At 35.6% G+C, this 22706-nt stretch overlaps 1 protein-coding gene across 1 annotated transcript in view; it reads right to left on the bottom strand.

Moving 5' to 3' along the window:
* The window catches only part of CNTN5 (contactin 5), a 1403535-nt gene that overhangs the window by 75944 nt on the left and 1304885 nt on the right, over nt 1–22706 (bottom strand). The window lies entirely within an intron of this gene.

The following is a 22706-nucleotide window of genomic DNA, read 5'->3' as shown; positions in this document are numbered from 1 at the left end:
CTCCAAATACAGTCATACAGTGGTTAGGATTTCAACATATTAATTTTGGGGAGACACAATTCAGTCCATAGTAGGCAGGTTGTGATTTTTTAAATTTTTTAAAATTTATTTTATTTTTTTTGGAAACTCACTTGATGTACAATACTATGTTAGTTTCAGGTGCACTACATAATGATTTGACATTTGCATACATTATGAAATGAATGCCACAGTATGTCTAGTAACCATCTGTCCCCAAACAAATATATTACAATATTACTGACCATATTTTTAGGCTGTATATTACATGCCTGTAACTTATTTATTTATAACTGGAGGTTTGTACCTCTTAATTTCCTTCACCTATTTCACATCCCCCAACGCCAACTTTCTGGCAACATCTGTCTGTTCTCTGTATCTAAGAGTCTGTTTTCATTTTGTTTTCTTTCTTTTTTTGTTTTTTGAATTCCATATATGAGATCATGTGGTATTTGTTTTTCTCTGATTATTTCATTAGCATAAAACCCTCTAAATCCATACACATTATGTCAAATGGCAAGATTTCATTATTATTATAGCTGAGTAATATTCCATTGTTTATATATTTACCACGTATTCTTTATCTATCTATCAATGGACACTTAGGTGGCTTCCATATCCTGGCTATTATAAATAATGCTGCAATGAACATTGGAGTGCATACATCTTTTTGAACTAGTGTTTTTGTTTTATTTGAATAAATGCCCTGAAGTGGGATTGCTGGATTTTATAGTAATTCTATTTTTTTAAATTATGCAATCAAATTTTTAATAACAAAGATACTATTTTTAACGTGCCCAAATATACTTGGCTAAGTCCAGATTTTAAAAATCAAGAGCTTGGTCGATGACAAGAGCTTGTGGAGGGAGCATCAGTGTTCTGCTGCGTTCCTGCATCTGGCAATACAACAGCAAGCACCAGTTTTTAGTAATCCTATTTTTAATTTTTTTGAGGAAGCTATTACTGTTTTCCATAGTGGATATACCAACTTACATTCCTACTAAGAGTGCACAGGAGTTTCCTTTTCTCCATATGCTCACCAACATTTGTTATTTGTTGCTTTTTTGCTAAGAACCATTTTCACAGGTGTGAGGTAATATCTCATTGTAGGTTTGACTTGCATTTCTTTGATGCTTAGTGATGTTGAGTGCCTTTTCATGTGTCTGTTGGCCATCTCTATGCCTTCTTTGGAAAAATGTCTATTTAGGTCCTCTGCCAATTTTTTAATCAGGTTGCTTGATTTTTTTATTTGATGTTGATTTGTATGAGTTCCTTGTATATTTTGGAATTAACCCCTTATTAGATGTATGATTTGCAAATATCTTCAAATATTTCAGTAGGCTACTTTTTTGTTTTGTTGATAGTTTCCTTTGCTATGCTAAAATTTTTTAGTTTGATGTAGTCCCATTTGTTTATTTTTGCTTTTAGTGCCCTCATCTGAGGAGACGGATCCAAAATAAATATTGTTAAGATTGATGTTGAACAGTGTACTGTTTTCTTCTAGGAATTTTATGGTTTCAGGTCTTACATTTAAGTCTTTAATCCATTTTGAGTTTATTTTTGTATATGGTGTGAGAAGGTAGTCCAGTTTGATTCTTTTGCATGTAGCTATCCAGTTTTCCCAGCATTATTTACTGCAAAATCTGTCTTCTCCCCATTTTATATTCTTGCATCTTTTGCCATAGATTAATTGATCATATGTGTGTAGGTTTATTTCTGGGCTCTCATTTCCCATACTATTTTGATTACTGTAGCTTTGCAGTACAGTTTGAAATGAAGGCGCATGATACCTCCAGATTTTTGTTTCTTTCTTGATTGTTTTGGCTTTTTGGGGTGTTTTGTGTTTCCATACAAATTTTAGAATTATTTGTTCCAGTTCTGTGAAGATTGCCATTGGTATTTTGATAGAGATTGCATTGAATCTTTAGATTGCCTTAGGTGGTTTGGTCACTTTAACAATATTAATTCTTTCATTATATCATTTTCTATGTATAGTATTATGTCATCTGAAAACAGTGAGTTTTACTTCTCCTTTCCAATTTGGATTCCTTCTATGTATTTTTTCTTGTCTGATTGTTATGGCTAGGACTTCCATAAAGGTAGTAAAAGTGGGCATACTTGTTTTGTTCCTGATCTTAGAAGAAATGCTTTCAACTTTTCAGCATTCAATATGATGTTAGTTATGGGCTTATCATCTATGGCCTTTACTATGTTGAGGTGTATTTCCTTTATATCCACTTTGTTGAGAATTTTTATGATAAATGGATGTCGAATTTTTTCAAAAGCTTTTCTGTATCTATTTTGATAAGTATATGATTTTTATTCTTGAATTTTTTAATGTGGTATATCACACTGATTGATTTAGGAATATTGAGTCATCTTTGCATCCCTGGTATAAATCCCACTTAACCTTGCTGTATGATCTTTTCTATGCATTGTTGAATTCAGTTTGTTAACATTTTGTTGAGGATTTTTGAATCCATGTTCATCAGTGATATTGGCATATATTTTTCTTTTTGTGTTGTCTTTATCTAGTTTTGTTATCAGGGTAATGCTGGCCTCATAGAAAGACTTTAGAAATGTTCCTTCCTCTTCAATTTTTTTGGATAGTTTGAGAAGAATAGGTACTAACTCTTCTTTAAATGTTTAATAGAAATACCCTTTGAAGTCATCTGGTACTGTACTTCTTTTTGTTGGCTTTTATTTTTTTATTACTGATTCATTTTCAATACTAGTAACTGATCTGTTTTATTTTCCATTTCTTTCTGATTCAGTCTTGGGAGATTATAAGTTTCTAGAAATTTATCTATTTCTTCTAGGCTGTCAATTTATTGGCAAATAATTTTTTGTAGTAATCTCATGATCCTTTATAAGAGATTACTATTATTATTATTTATGTGATGGTTGTAACTTCTCTTTCATTCTTGATTTTATTGATTTGGGCTCTCTCTTTTTCTTGATGAGTCTGACTAAAGGTTTATCAATTTTGTTTATACTTTCAAAGAAACAGCACCTAGTTTTATTGGTTTTTGTTTCCTATTGTTTTATTTAGTCTCTATTTCACTTATTTCTGCTCTAAAATTTATTATTTCGTATCTTCCACTAATTTTGGGTTTTATTTGTTCCTTTACTAGTTCCTTTAGGGGTAGGGTTAGGTTGTTTACTTGAGATTTTTCTGGTTTCCTGAGGTAGACTTGTATTTCTAAAACTTCACTCTTAGAGCTGCTTTTGCAGCATCCCATAGATTTTAGGATGGTGTTTTAATTTTCATATGTCACCAGGAATTTTTTGATTCCCTCTTTGATTTCTTCAGTGACCCATTGGTTGTTTTTTTTTTTTTTTACGGAGTCTTTCATTTCTTAATGTTAGTTGTTATTCTTTTTTCCAAATAATATACCTTAGCAGAACAATGCTTTCTTTATTTTTTAAAATTTATTTAATTTATTTATTTATTTTGGCTGCACAGCCTGCGGGATCTTAGTTCCCCAACCAGGGATTGAACCCACACCCCCTGCAGTGGAAGCACAGAGTCTTAACCACTGGGCCACTAGAGAAATCCCCCACCATTGGTTGTTTAGTAGTATATTGTTTAGCATCCATGTGTTTTTTTTTGTTTTTTTTTTGTAGTTTTTCTCCTTGTAGTTGATTTCCAGTCTTAAATCATTGTATTTGGAAAAGTGCTCAGTATGATTTCATTCTTCATAAATTTACTGATACTTGTTTTGTGGTCTAGCATGTGGTCTATCCTGGAGAATATTTCATGTGCACTTGAGAAGACTGTGTATTCTGCTGTTTTTGGATGGAATGTTCTGTAGATATCTGTTAATCTATCTGGTCTAATGTGTCATTTTAGGGCAGTGTTTCCTTATTGATTTTTCTGCTTGGATGATCTGTTCTTTGAGGTAAGCAAGATCTTAAATTCTCCACTATTATTGTGTTACTGCCAATTTTTTCTTTATGTTTGTTAATATAAGCTTTATGTATATAAGTGTTCCTATGTTGGATGTATATATATTTACAATTGTTATATTTTCTTTTCGGATTGATCTCTTTAGCATTATGTAATATCTTTCTTTGTCTCTTGTTACAGTTTTTGTTTTAAAGTCTATATTGTCTAATATAAGTATTGCTACTACAGTTTTTTCTTTGCTTCAATTTGCATGGAATATCTTTTTCCAACCCCTCACTTCCAATTTGTTTCCTTAGAGCTGATGTGAGTCTCTTGTCATTGCATATATGGCTCTTGTTTTTTCATCCATTCAGCCACTGTATTTCTTTTGATTGGAGCATTTAGTCTATTTAAATTTAAAGTAATTATTGATAAGTATGTACTTATTGCTATTTTGTTAACTGCTTTCTGGTAGTTTCCGCAGTTCATTTTTGTTCCCTTCTCCTTTTGCTCTCTTCCCTTGTGGTTTGATGACTATCTTTAGTTTTATGTTTGAATTCCTGTCTCTCTTTTGTGTGTACCTCATATCTCTTGTAAATTTTTGGTTTGTGGTTACCATGAGGCTCATATATAACTATATAACTGTATATGTATATATATATATATATATATATATATATATATATATAATTATTTATATTGATGATCTCTTAAATTTGAATGCATTCTAATAACCCTGCATTTTTACTCCCCCCAAAGTTTAATGTTTTTTCACATCATTTTAAACCTTTTGCTTTGTGTATCCCTTAACAACTTGTGGATATAGATGATTCTACTACTTTTGTCTTTAACCTTCCTATTAGCTTTATAAATGGTTGATCTATCACTTTTATTGTATGTTTGATTTTATTGTATGTTTACCTTTGCTTGTCTGTAAATCTCTTCACATCTGAGTGATAGCCTTTCTGGGTAGAGTATTCTTGTTTGTAGGTTTTTTCCTTTCATCACTTTGAATATATCATGCCACTTCCTTCTGGCCTGCAATGTTTATGCCAAAAATTCAGCTGATTTTTCTTATGGAAGTTCTCTTGTAACTTGTTTTTCTCTTGCTGATTTTAAAAATATCTTTGATGTTGACATTTAATTATTATATGTCTTGGTGTGGGCTTCTATGGGTTGATCTTGTTTGGGATACTGTGTGCTTACAGGAACCTGATGTTTGTTTCCATTATGAGGTTAGGGAAGTTTTCAGCTATTATTTCTTCAAATGATTTCTCTGACCCTTCTTCTTCTGGGACCTCTATAACATAAGTGCTAGTACATTAGATGTTTTCCCAGAGGTCTCTTAAACTGTCCTATTTAAAAAAAATTTTTTTCTTCTTTTTTCAACTTGGGTGATTTTCACTACTGTGTCTTCAGTTTGATGATCTGTTCCTCTGTATTAAGTAATATAGTATTGATTTCTTCTAGTGTATTTATTTCAGTTATTTTATTTTTCAACTCTGTTTGGATCCTCTTTATATTTTCTAACTCTTAAAATTATCACCACATTCATCTATGTTCTCCTGAGTGTAGTGAGCTTCTTTATGAACATTATTTGAATTTCTTACCAGGTAGATTGCTTATCTCCACTTTGTTTAGTTCTTTTTCTGAGGTTTTATGAGATTTTTTCTTTTTCCTTTTATCATATTCCTCTGTCTCCTCATTTTGCCTAATTCTTTGTTTATTTCTATGTGTTGGATAAGTCAGTTATACTTCCCCATCATTGAGAAGTGGCCTCATGTAGGACACGTCTAATAGGGCCCAACAGCACACTCCCTTCTAGTCACTGGAGCTATATGCTCTAGGGTTCTCCCCTATTTGGGTTGCATGGACCCATCTACTGTAGTGAGGCTGACTACTGTGGGTGCTCTGGTGGGCTAGACTGGCCTCCATTCTGTTTGACTCTCAGGTACTGCCTCATGGCTACTGGCTTGCTAAGGGCAGGGCCAAGTTTTGAAATGTTTGGCTGCTTAGCCTGGTTGGGCCCTGAGCTGGTGTCAGCCTGCTGGTGGGCAGGTAGACCTGCAGCAATAATAGGTTAGAGAGAGGACTCCAAAATGACACTTGCCAGCATCAGTGTGCTTGAGGTAGAATGAGCTCCCCCAAATGGCTGTCACCAGTGTCTCTATCCCCAAGGGGAGCCCCACTGCCTCCTGCTTTTCTAAGAGGCTCTCCAAGATCAGCAAGTGGTCTGACCCAGATGCCTTTAAAATTATGGCCTCTACACTGGGACTTGAAGTGTGTGAGATTTTGTGCATGCCTTTTACGAGTGGAGTCCCTATTTCCTACAGCCCTCCAACTCTCCTGAATGCAAGCCCCACTAGCCTTCAAAGACAGAAGTTCTAGAGACTCTTCTTCCTGGTGCAGGATGCCCAGGGTGGGGATGGCGATATAGGGCTTGGAATCCTTGCTCCTTGGGGAGAACCTCTGAGATTGTGATTATCCTCCTATTTGTGGGTCACATACCTGGTGGTGTGGGTCTCAACTACACAGTGTCTCTGTCCCTCCTCCCCATCTCTTTTATGGTTTCTTCTTTATATCTTCAGTTGCAGAAAAATCTTTTCTCCTAGTCTTAAGGTCATTCTCATAGATAGTCACTCTGTAAATAGCTGTAGTTTTGGTGTGCCCATGGGAAGTGGTGAGTTAAGGATCTTTCTACTCAGCCATCTTCACCACACATCTCTTGAAATTTTAAACAGAGTGGTCAGTATGAGCCTCATTAGGAAGGTGCATTTGAGTGAACTTTTGAATGAAGTTTGGATTTAGCTATGCCAATATTTGGAGGAAAGCATCCCATGTAAAAGGAGTAACTAGTACAAAGCTATTAGATGCATTATAGACAGGACATTAGAAGACCAGTGAGTCAAGAGCAGAGTGAGAATGGTAGAAGATGAGTTTGTAGAGGGATTGGAGGAACCAAGTCATATAGGATTTGGGATTTCATCCTGAGAGAAATGAAAAGACATTGGGGAATTGATATTGTGTTATCTTTTAGTATATTAAGCTATGTTGAAAATAGGAAATAATTAAGGTTAAATGAAATCATAAGGGTGGGACAATGATTTGATAAGAGTAGTGTCTTTATAAGAAGAGACACTGGAAAACTTGCTTCCTGTCTGTCTGCCATGTGAGTAAGCAGTGAGAGGGCTACTATCTGAAAGCCAGGGGGAGCATCCTTACCAGGAATCAAAAGGAACTGGCTGACACCTACATGCTCAGTCTCCAGAACTGTTAGAAAATTATTTTGTTGTTTTAGCCACCTAGGTAATGGTATTTGGTTATGACAGCCCAAGCAGACTAATATACTACCTCTTCCACAGTAGTTCTGATCTTCCTTACAATATAATATTTCTTTTTTTTTTCATTCATTAACTTCCAAGATACTATTTAACTTACATGTTTATTATGTTCTCTGTTATTGTTTGTCCTCACCCATGTGAATACCGTCTCCACAAGGGCATGAATGTTTTGTTTTGTTTTGTTCCCTCATACATCCTAAGTGCCTAGATCACTGTCTGAAGGTTGCTTGTTACATTATTGTTGAATGAATGAAAGGGGAGTTCAAATTGCCAGGTGTGATCAACAGTTAATTTCTGTTTTAATCTTGATGTAATTATTTCTGATGCAATGCTAAAAAACAAAATTAATATAAAATTTATAACTATCCTTCCTCCCAAAGCTACATATATTTATATTCTCCTAGCCATAACTATAGGTTTTAAAGACTCCTACCCAGGGGAAGACATTCAAGATGGCAGAGGAGTAAGATGTGGAGATCACCTTCCTTCCCACAAATACATCAGAAATACATCTACATGTGGAACAACTCCTACAGAACACCTACTGAATGCTGGCAGAAGACCTCAGACTTCCCAAAAGGCTCAGGAGCAGCTGATTAAATCTCCACAATCAACGTGATGTACCCTGCATCTCTGAAATACCTGAATAGACAACGAATCATCCCAAAATTGATGTGGTGAAATTTGGGAGCAACTGCAGACTTGAGATATATTTTTTTTCTCTTTTTGTGAGTGCGTATGTGTATGCTTCTTTGTGTGATTGTGACTGTATAGCTTTGTTTCACAATTTTTCATAGGATTGTCTCTGTCCTTTTTTTTTTTTTTTTAGTATAGTTTTTAACACTTGTTATCACTGGTGGATTAGTTTTTTGGTTTGGTTCCTCTCTTCTTTCTTTCTTTCTTTTTTAATAACTTTTCATTTTTTAAAACTTTAATAATTTTAAAAAAATTATTTTAATAACTATTTTATTTTATTTTTTTCTATCTTTTTTGTTTTAATCTCCCTTTTCCTTGAAGCCATGTGGCTGACAGTCTTGGCACTCCAACCAGGTGTCAGGCCTGTGCCTCAGAGGAGGGAGAGCCGAGTTCAGAACATTGGCCCACCAGAGACCTCCTGGCTCCATGTGATATCAAATGGTGAAACCTCTCTCAGAGATCTCCATCACAACACTAAGACCCAGCTCCACTCAACGACCAGCAAGCTACAGTGTGGGACAGCCTATGCCAAACAACTAGCAAGACAGGAACACAACACCACCCATTAGTAGAGAGGCTGCCCAAAATCATAATAAGGCCACAGACATCCGAAAACACACCACTGGAAGTGGTCCTGCCCACCAGAAAGACAAGATCCAGCCTCATCCACCAGAAAACAGGCACCAGTTCCCTCCACCAGGAGGCCTACACAACCCACTGAAGCAACCTTAGTCACTGGGGGAAGGCACCAAAAACAACGGGAACTATGAAGCTGCAGCCTGTGAAAAGGAGACCCCAAACTCAGTAAGTTAAGCAAAATTAGAAGACAGAGAAACACACAGCAGATGAAGGAGCAAGGTAAAAACCCATCAGACCAAAAAAATGAAGAGGAAATAGGCAATCTACTTGAAAAAGAATTCAGAGTAATATAGTAAAGATGATCCAAAATCTTGGAAATAGAATGGAAAAAACACAAAAACGTTTAACAAGGACCTAGAAGAACTAAAGAGCAAACAAACAATGATGAACAACAAAACAAATGAAATTAAAAATTCTCTAGAAGGAATCAATAGCAGAATAACTGAGGCAGAAGAACGGATAAGTGACCTGGAAGATAAAATACTGGAAATTACTACCACAGAGTAGAATAAAGAAAAAAGAAAGAAAACAACTGAGGACATTCTCAGAGACCTCTGGGACAACATTAAAAGCAACAACATTCGAATTATAGGGGTCCCAGAAGAAGAAGAGAAAAAGAAAGGGACTGAGAAAATATTTGAAGAGATTATAGTTGAAAACTTCCCTGATATGGGAAAGGAAATAGTCAAGTCCAGGAAGTGCAGAGAGTCCCATACAGGATAAATGCAAAGAGAAAACCGCCAAGACACATATTAAACAAACTATCAAAAATTAAATTCAAAGAAAAAATATTAAAAACAGCAAGAGAAAAACAACAAATAATATACAACAGAATCCCCATAAGGTTAACAACTGATCTTTCAGCAGAAACTATGCAAGCCAGAAGTGAGGGGCAGGGCATATTTAAAGTGATGAAAGGGAAAAAAACCTACAACCAAGATTACTCTACCCAGTAAGGATCACATTTAGATTTGAGGGAGAAATTAAAATCTTTGCAGACAAGCAAAAGCTAAGAGAATTAATCACCACCAAACCAGTATTACAACAAATGCTAAAGGAACTTCTCTAGACAGGAAACACAAGAGAAGGAAAAGACCTACAATAACAAACCCAAATCAATTAAGAAAATGGTAATAGGAACATACATATTGATAACTACCTTAAATGTAAATGAATTAAATGATCCAACCAAAAGATATAGACTTCCTGAATGGATAAAAACACAAGACCAGTATATATTTTGTATACAAGAGAACCACTTCAGACCTAGGGACACATACATACTGAAAGTGAGGGGATGGCAAAAGACTTTCCATGTAAAAGGAAATTAAAAAAAAAGCTGAAGTAGCAATTCTCATATCACACAAAATAGACTTGAAAATAAAGACTATTACAAAAGAAAAAGAAGGACACTACATAAGGATCAAGGGATCAATCCAAGAAGATATAACAATTGTAATTATTTATGCACCCAACATAGCAGCACCTCAATACATAAGGCAAATACTAACAGCCATAAAAGGGGAAATCATAGTAGGGGACACAAAGTAGGGGACTTTGACACCCCACTTTCACTAGTGGAAAGATCATCCAGAATGAAAATAAATAAGGAGACACAAGCTTTAAATGATACATTAAACAAGATGGAATTAATTTATATTTACAGAACATTCCATCCAAAAACAACAGAATACACTTTCTTCTCAAGTGCTCATGGCACATTCTCCAGGTCAGATCATATCCTGGGTCACAAATCAAGCCTTGGCAAGTATAAGAAAATTGAAATCATATCAAGTATCTTTTCTGACCACAATGCTATGAGACTAGATGTCAATTACAGGAAAAAATCTGTAAAAAATACAAACCCACAGAGGCTAAACAATACACTACTAAATAACCAAGAGACCACTGAAGAAATCAAAGGGGAAATCAAAAAATACCTAGAAACAAAGGAAAATGAAAACACAATGACCCAAAAAATATGGGATGCAGCAAAATCAGTTCTAAGAGGGAAGTGTAGACCAATACAATCCTACCTCAAGAAACAAAAAAACATCTCAAATAAAAAACCTAACCTTACACCTAAAGCAATTAGAGAAAGGAACAAAAAAACCCCAAAGTTAGCAAAAGGAAAGAAATCATAAAGATCAGATCAGAAATAAATGAAAAAGAAATGAAGGAAACAATAGCAAAGATCAATAAAACTAAAAGCTGGTTCTTTGAGAAGATAAAAAAATTAATAAACCATTAGCCAGACTCATCAAGAAAAAAAGGGAGAAGACCAATCAATAGAATTAGAAATGAAAAAGGAGAAGTAACAACTGACACTGCAGAAATACAAAGGATCATGAGAGATTACTACAAGCAACTCTATGCCAATAAAATGGACAACCTGGAAGAAATGGACAAATTTGTAGAAAATCACAACCTTCCGAGTCTGAACCAGGAAGAAATAGAAAATATAAACAGACCAATCACAAGCACTGAATTTGAGACTGTGATTAAAAATCTTCCAAAAAACAAAAGCCCAGGACCAGACGGCTTCACAGGAGAATTCTATCAAACATTTAGAGAAGAGCTAACACATATCCTTCTCAAACTCTTCCAAAATATAGCAGAGGGAGGAAGACTCCCAACTCATTCTATGTGGCCACCATCACCCTGATACCAAAACCAGACAAAGGTGTCACAAAGAAAGAAAACTACAGGCCAATATCACTGATGAACATAGATGCAAAAATCCTCAACAAAATACTAGCAAACAGAATCCTAGAGCACATTAAAAGAATTATACACCATGATCAAATGGGGTTTATCCCAGGAATGCAAGGATTCTTCAGTATACACAAATCTATCAATGTGATACACCATATTAAAAAATTGAAGGAGAAAAACCATATGATCATCTCAATAGATGCAGGAAAAGCTTTGGACAAAATTCAACATCATTTATGATATAAACCCTCCAGAAAGTAGGCATAGAGGGAACTTACCTCAACATAATAAAGGCCATATATGACAAACCCACAGCCAACATCATTCTCAATGGTGAAAAACTGAAACCATTTCCACTAAGATCAGGAACAAGACAAGGTTGTCCACTCTCACCATTATTATTCAACATAGTTTTTGCAGGTTTAGCTACAGCAATCAGAGAAGAAAAAGAAATTAAAGGAATCCAAATCAGAAAAGGAGAAGTAAAGCTGTCACTGTTTGCAGAAGACATCATACTATACATCGAGAATCCTGAAGATGCTACCAGGAAACTACTAGAACTAATCAATGAATTTGGCAAAGTAGCAGGATACAAAATTAATGCGCTGAAATCTCTTGCATTCCTATACACTAATGATGAAAAAACTGTAAGAGAAAGTAAGCAAACATTCCCATTTACCATTGCAACAAAAAAGAATAAAATATCTAGGAATAAACATACCTAAGAAGGCAAAAGACCTGTATGCAGAAAACTATGACAGTGATGGAAGAAATTGAAGATGATACATACAGATGAAGAGATATACCATGCCCTTGGATTGGAAGAATCAACATTGTGAAAAAGACTATACTACCCAAAGCAATCTACAGATTCAATGCATTCCCTGTACAACTACCAATGGCATTTTTCACAGAACTAGAACAAAAAATTTCACAATGTGTATGGAAACACAAAAGACCCCGAATAACCAAAGCAGTCTTGAGGAAGAAAAACGGAGCTGGAGGAATCAGTCTCCCAGACTTCAGACTATACTACAAAACTACAGTAATAAAGGCAGTATGGTACTGGCACAAAAACAGAAACATAGATCAATGGAACAGGATAGAAAGCCCAGAGATAAACCCACGCACCTATGGTCAACTAATCTATGACAAAGGAGGCAAGGATATACAATGGAGAAAGGACAGCCTCTTCAATAATTGGTGCTGGGATAACTGGACAGTTACATGTAAAAGAATGAAAGTAGAACACTCCCTAACCCCATACACAAAAATAAACTCAAAATGGATTAGAGACCTAAATGTAAGGCCAGACACTATAAAACTCTAAGAGGAAAACATAGGCACAACACTCTATGACATACATCACAGCAAGATCCTCTTTGACCCACCTCCTAGAGTAATGGAAATAAAAACAAAAATAAACAAATGGGACCTAATGAAACTTGAAAGCTTTTCCACAGCAAAGGAATACATAAACAAGATGAAAGGACAACCCTCAGAATGGGAGAAAATATTTGCAAATGAAGCAACTGACAAAGGATTAATCTCCAAAATTTACAAGCAGCCCAAGCAGCTCAATATCAAAAATCAAACAAACCAATCCAAAAATGGGCCAAATACCTAAATAGACATTTCTCCAAAGAAGATATACAGATTGCCAACAAACACATGAAAAGATGCTCAATATCACTATTCATTAGAGAAATGTAAATCAAAACTACCATGAGGTGTCACTTCACACCAGTCAGAATGGTCATCATCAAAAAATCTACAAACAGTAAATGCTGGAGAGGGTGTGGAGAAAAGGGAACCCTCTTGCATTGTTGGTGGGAATGTAAATTGATACAGCCACTATGGAGAACAGTATGGAGGTTCCTTAAAAAACTAAAAATAGAACTACCATATGGCCCAGCTATCTCACTACTGGGCATATACCCCAAGAAAACCAAAATTCAAAAAGAGTCATGCACCACAATGTTCATTGCAGCTCTATTTACAATAGCCAGGACATGGAAACAACCTAAGTGTCGATCAACAGATGAATGGATAAAGAAGATGGCACATATATAAAATGTAATATTACTCAGCCATAAAAAGTAACAAAATTGAGTTTCTCTAGTGAGGTGGATGGACCTAGAGACTGTCATACAGAGGGAAGTAAGTCAGAAAGTGAAAAACAAATACTGTATGGTAACACATATATATGGAATCTAAAAAAAAAAAAAAAAAAAAAAAAGCTTCTGAAGAACCTAAGGGCAAGACAGGAATGAAAATGCAGACATTGAGAATGGACTTGAGGACACGGGGAGTGGGAAGGATAAGCTGGGACAAAGTGAGAGAGTGGCATGGACATACATACACTACCAAATGTAAAATAGATAGGTAGTGGGGAGCATCCGCATATCACAGGGAGATCAGCTCAGTGCTTTGTGACCACCTAGAGGGGTGGGAGGGAGACGTAAGACGGAGGAGATATGGTGATATATGTATATGTATAGCTGATTCACTTTGTTATGAAGCAGAATCTAACACACCACTGTAAAGCAATTATACTCCAATAAAGATGTTAACAAAAAATGAAGACTCCCACCCCTATTCCATATCCTCTCCATCATCCTTAATTCTAATTGCTCTTTGAAAATGATAAAAAAAGTTTAGAATTCTGAATTCATTGCTACTTGTAAGGGCTATTAAAAAATTGTAAAAAAAAAAGAGTTGAAGGTATTAATATTTTTGATGAAATAACATACAATATGAACTAGAATAGAAACATTTTTATAAAATTAGGATTTTGATTTCAAATGCAATATTGTGGAGATTAAAGATAATGGTGGATGTATATCAAAGGAAGCATTTTTAAAGCCTTGCTTGTGTCTTTCTATAAAATAAGTCTTTCTGGAACTCTGGAGACCAGTTGGTTTCAAAGAAAACATTCTGCTTCAGAGAGAACACACAGCAACTTTAGTGGAGGACTGCATGTTGATTGCAGGACAAAAACTTGTTAAAATGCTTTTCCTGTTAAAAAATTGTATCCAAAAGTTAAATTAAATTAAATTAAATTAAAATAATAAACCTGTTTAGTTGATAAATTTAACCACCAATCAGTCAGTAGAAACTATCCACAAAGAGGAGACATATCTACTGATTGAAGAATAGTTAAGAAACATATTTGAATTAAGTAAATAAAGGCCAATCAATTCTTTGATTATAGGTGATTTGGTATTCTTAATCAGACATAGTCAAAAAAACTAGGTCAGCTAATACTGCTCAATAATACAAAGAGGAAAGTCTGGTGTTCAAATAAAAAACAATTAGTTTGAACAGAAAAGGGGGTTTGCAAGTGAAATCATCTATTTCTTATGATTGTTTTCATATTTTCAAAATGAATAAACAGCCCCATTCACAGTCACCTGGTTTAAGTCTTATTTTTGGGTAGGCGGCATTGATAAGTTAATTCCAGATGTGCTCAGCTAGAAGGCCCATGTGCAATTCATTACTTCATTTGTCAAAAATGAGGAACTCATTATTCTTTGTATTCATGTTGGCATATAACGGAATTTTAAGAGCTTTTTAAATTCTAGCTTATGTGTTGCATTAACTTCATCAGAGAGCTCAAGCTGCAGAACTAAATTTTTTTTTTTCTATCATATGTTTCTGCATTAGAGCATATCTCTATTGAAATTGATTTAGGTGAGATAGTAACTATGAAAACAAAAAACCTGCTGCCCAGTGGAGATGATTTGCATCCAGAAGGACTTCTTTCCCCATCACAGGCATGAAAAAAGTTATGGTCAATTTGAGCTAGGGGCAAAACCCAGGAAACATTTAAAACATCTCCTTTAGAGCATGCAAAAGGTGAGGACTGCTCTTTGGCTTGCCTGGAGGATGGCAAAGCCTCTACCAGTAGCTTCAAGAGATGCTGAGTTTTAGAGAAAGGTGTGACTACCTTAGGTGAGGAGACTCCTTGCTGGAGAACTATTACTATCAAGGGCAAATAAAATTGATCATTTATAGAAATATATTTCTGAAAAATATATATTTACTTATAAATACAGTACAACCATAGGTTTTTTTTAATAATTACTTGTTGAACTGAATTTAAAAAGAACTCTCTACTCAAAAATATTTACAACATTCAAATTATATTAGAAAAATAAAAATGCAACCTTATATCATGGACTTCTAAATAAATAAGCAAACACCTAAAATAACATTTAATCCAAAAAATTAAGCCCTCTATACATACAAGACACACACACACACACACACACCAACACACACACACACCTCGCTTTTGTTTTTCCCTAGCTTATGCCAAAATATTTTAGTTTATATATGTATATATGCATATATATGTACAAGATATATATATATATACATATCTATCTATCTATCATTATCTATTAATCTATCAAACAACAAAAAGTAGAAACAGGTGAATCAAGGTATGTAAGAAATCAAGAAATAAGAGTAACTAGGAAACTATGGAAGATTAGATGTCCTGGATTGCCGTTCCATGTGTTAAGGTAAGAAACACAAGAACATGGGCATGGATGAGCAAGGAAACATACATATGTATTGCAATGTACCCACAAGTGAAACTTCCCAAGAAGTAAATATTGTGGGCAATGTGGCAAGAGTGGGCAGGGAGCATAGCCACAAGCAGGAGAATGAGTTTTCTGAGTGCACAGCATGAGATCTGAAGGTGAATCCATTTCCTTGCAGCATAGCAAAAGGTTTGGGCTCTCACACTAAGGATGACGTGGGAACATCTTATAAATGGAGGTTATAAGAATTCTTGTAGAAACCTGTTCATGTGGTCTGAATTTGTGTCCTTTCCAGAATTATCTACTGAACATAGACATTCCCCAAATTTCTTGACTCTGCATATTATCACAGGGTTAAAATGGAACCAGGAATGAGTCTAATACCCACAATTACATATATTACAAGATAAATATATACACATGTATAGTACACTATAAAGATAATCATACTGAATTCTATGAATTAATATAGGAACCTAATATCAAGAAAAACCTGAATTGTGGGACTTCCCTGGTGGCACAGTGGTTAAGAATACACCTGCCAGAAGACCTCAGACTTCCCAAAAGAGTGCGCAAGGAGAGGGGATATGGAGCACCGCCTAAACGAGCTCCAGAAATGGGCACGAGGCACGACTATCAGTGAGGACACCAGAGACGGGCATGAAATGTTAAAGCTTCTGCTGCAGCCACCAAGAAGCCTGTGTGCAAGAACAGGTCACTATCCAACCTCTCCTCCCAGGATCCTGTGCAGCCCACCACTGCCAGGGTCCCGTGATCCAGGGACAACTTCCCCAGGAGAACCCATGGCGCACCTCAGGCTGTTGCAACATCATGCCGGCCTCTGCTGCCACAGGCTCACCCTCCATTCCGTACCCCTCCCTCCCCCCGGCCTGAGTGAGCTAGAGCCCCCTAATCAGCTGCTACTTTAACCCTGTCCTGTCTGAGTGAAGAAGAGATGCCCTCAGGTGACCTACATGCTGAAGCGGGCCCAAATCCAAAGCTGAACCTCAAGAGCTGTGCGAACAAAGGAGAGAAAGGGAAATTTCTCCCAGCAACCTCAGGAGCAGTGGATTAAATCTCCACAATCAACTTGACATACCCTGAATCTCTGGAATACCTGAATAGACAATGAATCATCCCAAAATTGAGGTGGTGGACTTTGGCAGCAACTGTAGACTTGGGGTTTGCTTTCTGAATCCAATTTGTTTTCTGGTTTTATGTTTATCTTCGTTTCGTATTTAGAGTTTATTATCATTGGTAGATTTTTTTATTGATTACGTTGCTCTCTTCCTTTTTTTTATAATATAGTTATACATTTTTTTTTCCTTTTTCTCTTTTTGTGAGTGTGTATGCGTATGCTTCTTTGTGTGAGTTTACCTGTATAACACTGCTTTTACCATTTGTCCTAGTGTTCTTCCTGTCTGTTTATTTTGTGTTTTTGTATTTTTTTGGTATAGTTTTTATCACTTGTTTTCATTGATGGATTTGTTTATTGGTTTGGCTGCTCACTTCTTTCTTTCTTACTTTCCTTTTTTATGACTTTTTAATTTTTTTACTTTTAATAATATATTTTTTAATTTTAATAACTTTGTTTTATTTTATTATTATTATTTTTTTTTTATTCTTTCTTTTCTTCTGAGGCGTGTGGCTGACGGGATCTTGGTGCTCTGGCTGGGTGTCAGGCCTCTGTCTCTGAGGTGGGAGAGCTGAGTTCAGGACATTAGTCCACCAGAGAGCTCAGGGATCCATGTAATATCAAAAGGCAAATGCTCTCCCACAGATATCCATCTCAATGCTAAGACCCAGCTCCACTCAACGACCAGCAAGCTACAGTGCTGGACACCCTATGCCAGAAAACTAGGAAGACAGGAACAAAACAACACCCAGTAGCAGAGAGACTATTTAAAATAATAATAAGATCACAGACACCCCAAAACATACCACCGAACACAGTTCTGCACACCAGAAAGACAAGGTCCAGCCTCATCCACCAGAACACAGGCACTAGTCCCCTCTACTAGGAAGCTTACCCAACCCAATGAACCACCCTTAGCCACTATGGGCAGACCTCAAAAACAATGGGAACTACGAACCTGGAGCCTGCAAAAAGAAGACCCCAAACACAGTAAGTTTAACAAAATGAGAAGAAAGAGAAATACACAGCAGATGAAGAGGCAAGGTAAAAACCCACCAGACCAAACAAATGTATTGGAAATAGGCAATCTACCTGAAAAAGAATTCAGTGTAATGATAGTTAAGATGATCCAAAATCTTGGAAACAGAATGGATGAAACACAAGAAACATTTAACAAGGATCTAGAAAAACTAAAGACTAAGGGAACAATGATGAACAACACAGTAGATGAAATTAAATATTCTCTAGAAGGAATCAATAGCAGAATAAATGAGACGGAAAAACTGATAAGTGACTTGGAAGATAAAATAGTGGAAATAACTACCACAGAGCAGACTAAAGAAAAAAAATGAAAAGAATTTAGGACAGCCTCAGAGACCTCTGGGACCATATTAAACACACCAACATTCAAAGTATAGGAGTCTCAGAAAAAGAAGAGATAAAGAAAGGGACTGAGAAAATATTTGAAGAGACTATAGTTGAAAACTTCCCGAATATGGGAAAGGAAACAGTCAATCAAGTTCAGGAAGTGCAGAGAGTCCCATACAGGATAAATCCAAGGAGAAACATGCAAAGACACATACTAATCAAACTATCAACAATTAAATACAAAGAAAAAATATTAAAAGCAGAAAGGGAAAAACAACAGATAGCATACAAGAAAATCCCCATAAGGTTAACAGCTGATCTTTCAGCAGAAACTCTGCAAGGCAGAAGGGAGTGGCAGGACATATTTACAGTGATGAAAGGGAAAAACCTACAACCAAGATTACTCTACCAGCAAGGATCTCATTCAGATTTGACAGAGAAATTAAAAACTTTACAGACAAACAAAAGCTAAGAGGATTCAGCACCACCAAACCAGCTTTACAACAAATGCTAAAGGAACTTCTCTAGGCAGGAAACACAAGAGAAAGAAAAGACCTACAATAACAAACACAAATCAATTAAGAAAATGGTAATAGGAACTACATATCAATAACTACCTTAAAGGTAAATGGATTAAATGATCCAACTAAACGATATAGACTGCCTGAATGATTACAAACACAAGACCCATATATATGCTGTCTACAAGAGACCCACTTCCGACCTAGGGACACGTACAGACTGAAAGTGAGGGGATGGCAAAAGACATTCCATGCAAATGGTAATCAAAGGAAAGCTGGAGTAGCAATTCTCATATCAGATAAAATAGACTTGAAAATAAAGAATGTTACAAGAGACAAGGAAGGACACTACATAATGATCAATGGATCAATCCAAGAAGAAGATATGAGAGTAGTAAATATTTATGCACCCAACATAGGAGCACCTCAATACATAAGGCAAATGCTAACAGCCATAAAAGGGGAAATCGACAGTAACACAATAATACTAGGGGACTTTAACGCCCCACTTTCACCAATGGACAGATCATCCAAAATGAAAATAAATAAGGAAACACAAGCTTTAAATGATACATTAAACAAGATGGACTTAATTGATATTTATAGGATATTCCATACAAAAAGAGCAGATTATACTTTCATCTCAAGTGCTTATGGAACATTCTCCAGGATAATTCATATCTTGGGTCACAAATCAAGCTTTGGTAAATTTAAGAATATTGAAATCATATCAATTAACTTTTCCGACCACAACACTTTGAGACTAGATATCAAATAGAGGAAAAATCTGTAAAAAATACAAACACATGGAGGGTAAACAATACATTACTAAATAATCAAGAGATCACTGAAGAAATCAAAGAGGAAATTAAAAAAATACCTAGAAAAAAAGGACAAAGGAAACACAAGGACCCAAAACCTATGGGATACAGCAAAAGCAGTTCTAAGAGGGAAGTTTATAGCAATACTATCCTACCTCAAGGAACAACTCAAATAAACAACCTAACTTTACACCTAAAGCAATTAGAGAAAGAAGAACAAAAAACCCCCAAAGTTAGCAGAAGGAAAGAAATCATAAAGATCAGATCAGAAATAAATGAGAAAGAAATGAAGAAAACAATAGCAAACATCAATAAAAGTAAAAGCTGGTTCTTTGAGAAGATAAACAATATTGATAAACCATTATACCGACTCATTAAGAAAAAAAGGGAGAAGACTCAAATCAACAGAATTTGAAATGAAAAAGGAGAAGTAACAACTGACACTGCAGAAATACAAACGATCATGAGAGAGAATTACAAGCAACTATATGTCAAGAAATGGGCAACGTGGAATAAATGGACAAATTCTTAGAAAAGCACAACCTTCTAGACTGAACCAGGAAGAAATAGAAAATATAAACAGACCAATCACAAGCACTGAAATTGAGACTGTGATTAAAAATCTTCCAACAAACAAAAGCCCAGGACCAGATGGCTTCACAGGCAAATTGTATCAAACATTTAGAGAATCGCTAACACCTATACTTCTCAAACTCTTCCAAAATATAGCAGAGGGAGGAACACTCTCAAACTCATTCTACAAGGTCACCATCACCCTAATACCAAAACCTGACAAAGAGGTCACAAAGAAAGAAAACTACAGGCCAATATCACTGATGAACATAGATGCAAAAGTCCTCAACAAAATATTGGAAACAGAATCTAACAGCACATTAAAAGGATCATACACCATGATGAAATGGGGTTTATCCCAGGAATGCAAGTATTCTTCAATATACGCAAATCGATCAATGTGATAAACCATATTAACAAATTGAAGGAAAAAACCATATGATCATCTCAATAGATGCAGAAAAAGGTTTCAACAAAATTCAACACCTTTTTATGATAAAAATCCTCCAGAAAGAAGGCATAGAGGGAACTTACCTCAACATAATAAAGGTGATATATGACAAACCCACAGCCAACATCATTTGCAATGGTGAAAAATTGAAACCATTTCCTCTAAGATCAGGAACAAGACAAGGTTGTCACTCTCACCACTGTTATGCAGCATAGTTTTGGAAGCTTTAGCCACAGCAATCAGAGAAGAAAAAGATAGTTAAGGAATCCAAATCGGAAAAAAGAAGTAAAGCTGTCACTCTTTGCAGATGACATGATACTATACATAGAGAATCCTGAAGATGTTACTAGAAAACTACTAGAGCTAATCAATGAATTTAGTAAAGTAGCTGGATACAAAATTAATGTACAGAAATCTCTCACATTCTTTTACACTAATGATGAGAATTCTGAAAGTGAATTTAAGGAAACACTCTCATTTACCATTGCAATGAAAAGAATAAAATACCTAGGAATAAACCTACCTAAGGAGACAAAAGACCTGTATGCAGAAAACTATAAGACACTGATGAAAGAAATTAAAGATGATACAAATAGATGGAGAGATAGATATACCATGTTCTTGGATTGGAAGAATCAACATGGTGAAAATGACTCTACTACCCAAAGCAAACTACAGATTCAATGCAATCCCTATCAAACTACCACTGGCATTTTTCACAGAACTAGAACAAAAAATTTCACAATGTGTATAGAAACACAAATGACCCCGAATAGCAAAAGCAATCTTGAGAAAGAAAAACGGAGCTGGAGGAATCAAACTCCCTGACTTCAGACTATACTACAAAGCTACAGTAATCAAGACAGTATGGTACTTGCACAAAAACAGAAATATAGATCAATGGAACAGGATAGAAAGCCCAGAGATAAACCCACGCACATATGGTCAACTTATCTTTGATAAAGGAGGCAAGAATATATAATGGAGAAAAGACAGCCTCTTCATTAAGTGGTGCTGTGAAAACTGGACAGCTACATGTAAAAGAAAGAAATTAGAACACTCCCTAATACCATACACAAAAATAAACTCAAAATGGATTAAAGACCTAAATGTAAGGCCAGACACTATAAAACTCTTAGATGAAAACATAGGTAGAACACTCTATGACATAAATCACAGCACGATCCTTTTTGACCCACCACCTAGAGAAATGGAAATAAAACAAAAATAAACAAATGGGACCTAATGAAACTTAAAAGCTTTTGCACAGCAAAGGAAACCATAAACAAGACCAAAAGACAACCCTCAGAATGGGAGAAAATATTTGCAAATGAAGCAACTGACAGAGGATTAATCTCCAAAATTTACAAGCAGTTCAAGCAGCTCAATATCAAAAATCAAACAGCCCAATCCAAAAATGGTCAGAAGACCTAAATAGACATTTCTCCAAAGAAGATATACAGATTGCCAAGAAACACATGAAAGGATGCTCAATATCAGTATTCATTAGAGAAATGCAAATCAAAACTACAGTGAGGTGTCACCTCACACCATCAGAATGGCCATCCTGAAAAAATCTACAAACAATATATGCTGGAGAGGGTGTGGAGAAAAGGGAACCCTCTTGCACCGTTGGTGGGAATGTAAATTGATACAGCCACTATGGAGAACAGTATGGAGATTCCTTAAAAAACTAAAAATAGAACTACCATATGACCCAGCAATCCCACTACTTGGCATATACCCTGAGAAAACCATAATTCAAAATAGAGTCATGTACCACAATGTTCATTGTAGCTTTATTTACCATAGCCAGGATATAGAAGCAACCCAAGTGTCCATTGACAGATGAATGGATAAAGAAGATGTGGCACATATATAAAATGGAATATTACTCAGCCATAAAATGAAACGAAATTTAGTTATTTGTAGTGAGGTTGATGGACTTAGAGATTGTCATAAAGAGTGAAGTCATTCAGAAAGAGAAAA

The sequence above is a fragment of the Balaenoptera acutorostrata genome, chromosome 9, assembly GCF_949987535.1.
Source record: "Balaenoptera acutorostrata chromosome 9, mBalAcu1.1, whole genome shotgun sequence".
NCBI classification, from domain to species: domain Eukaryota; kingdom Metazoa; phylum Chordata; class Mammalia; order Artiodactyla; family Balaenopteridae; genus Balaenoptera; species Balaenoptera acutorostrata.
The sequence above is the reverse complement of the archived record's forward strand: the minus strand, read 5'-3'. Positions and strand labels throughout refer to the sequence as shown.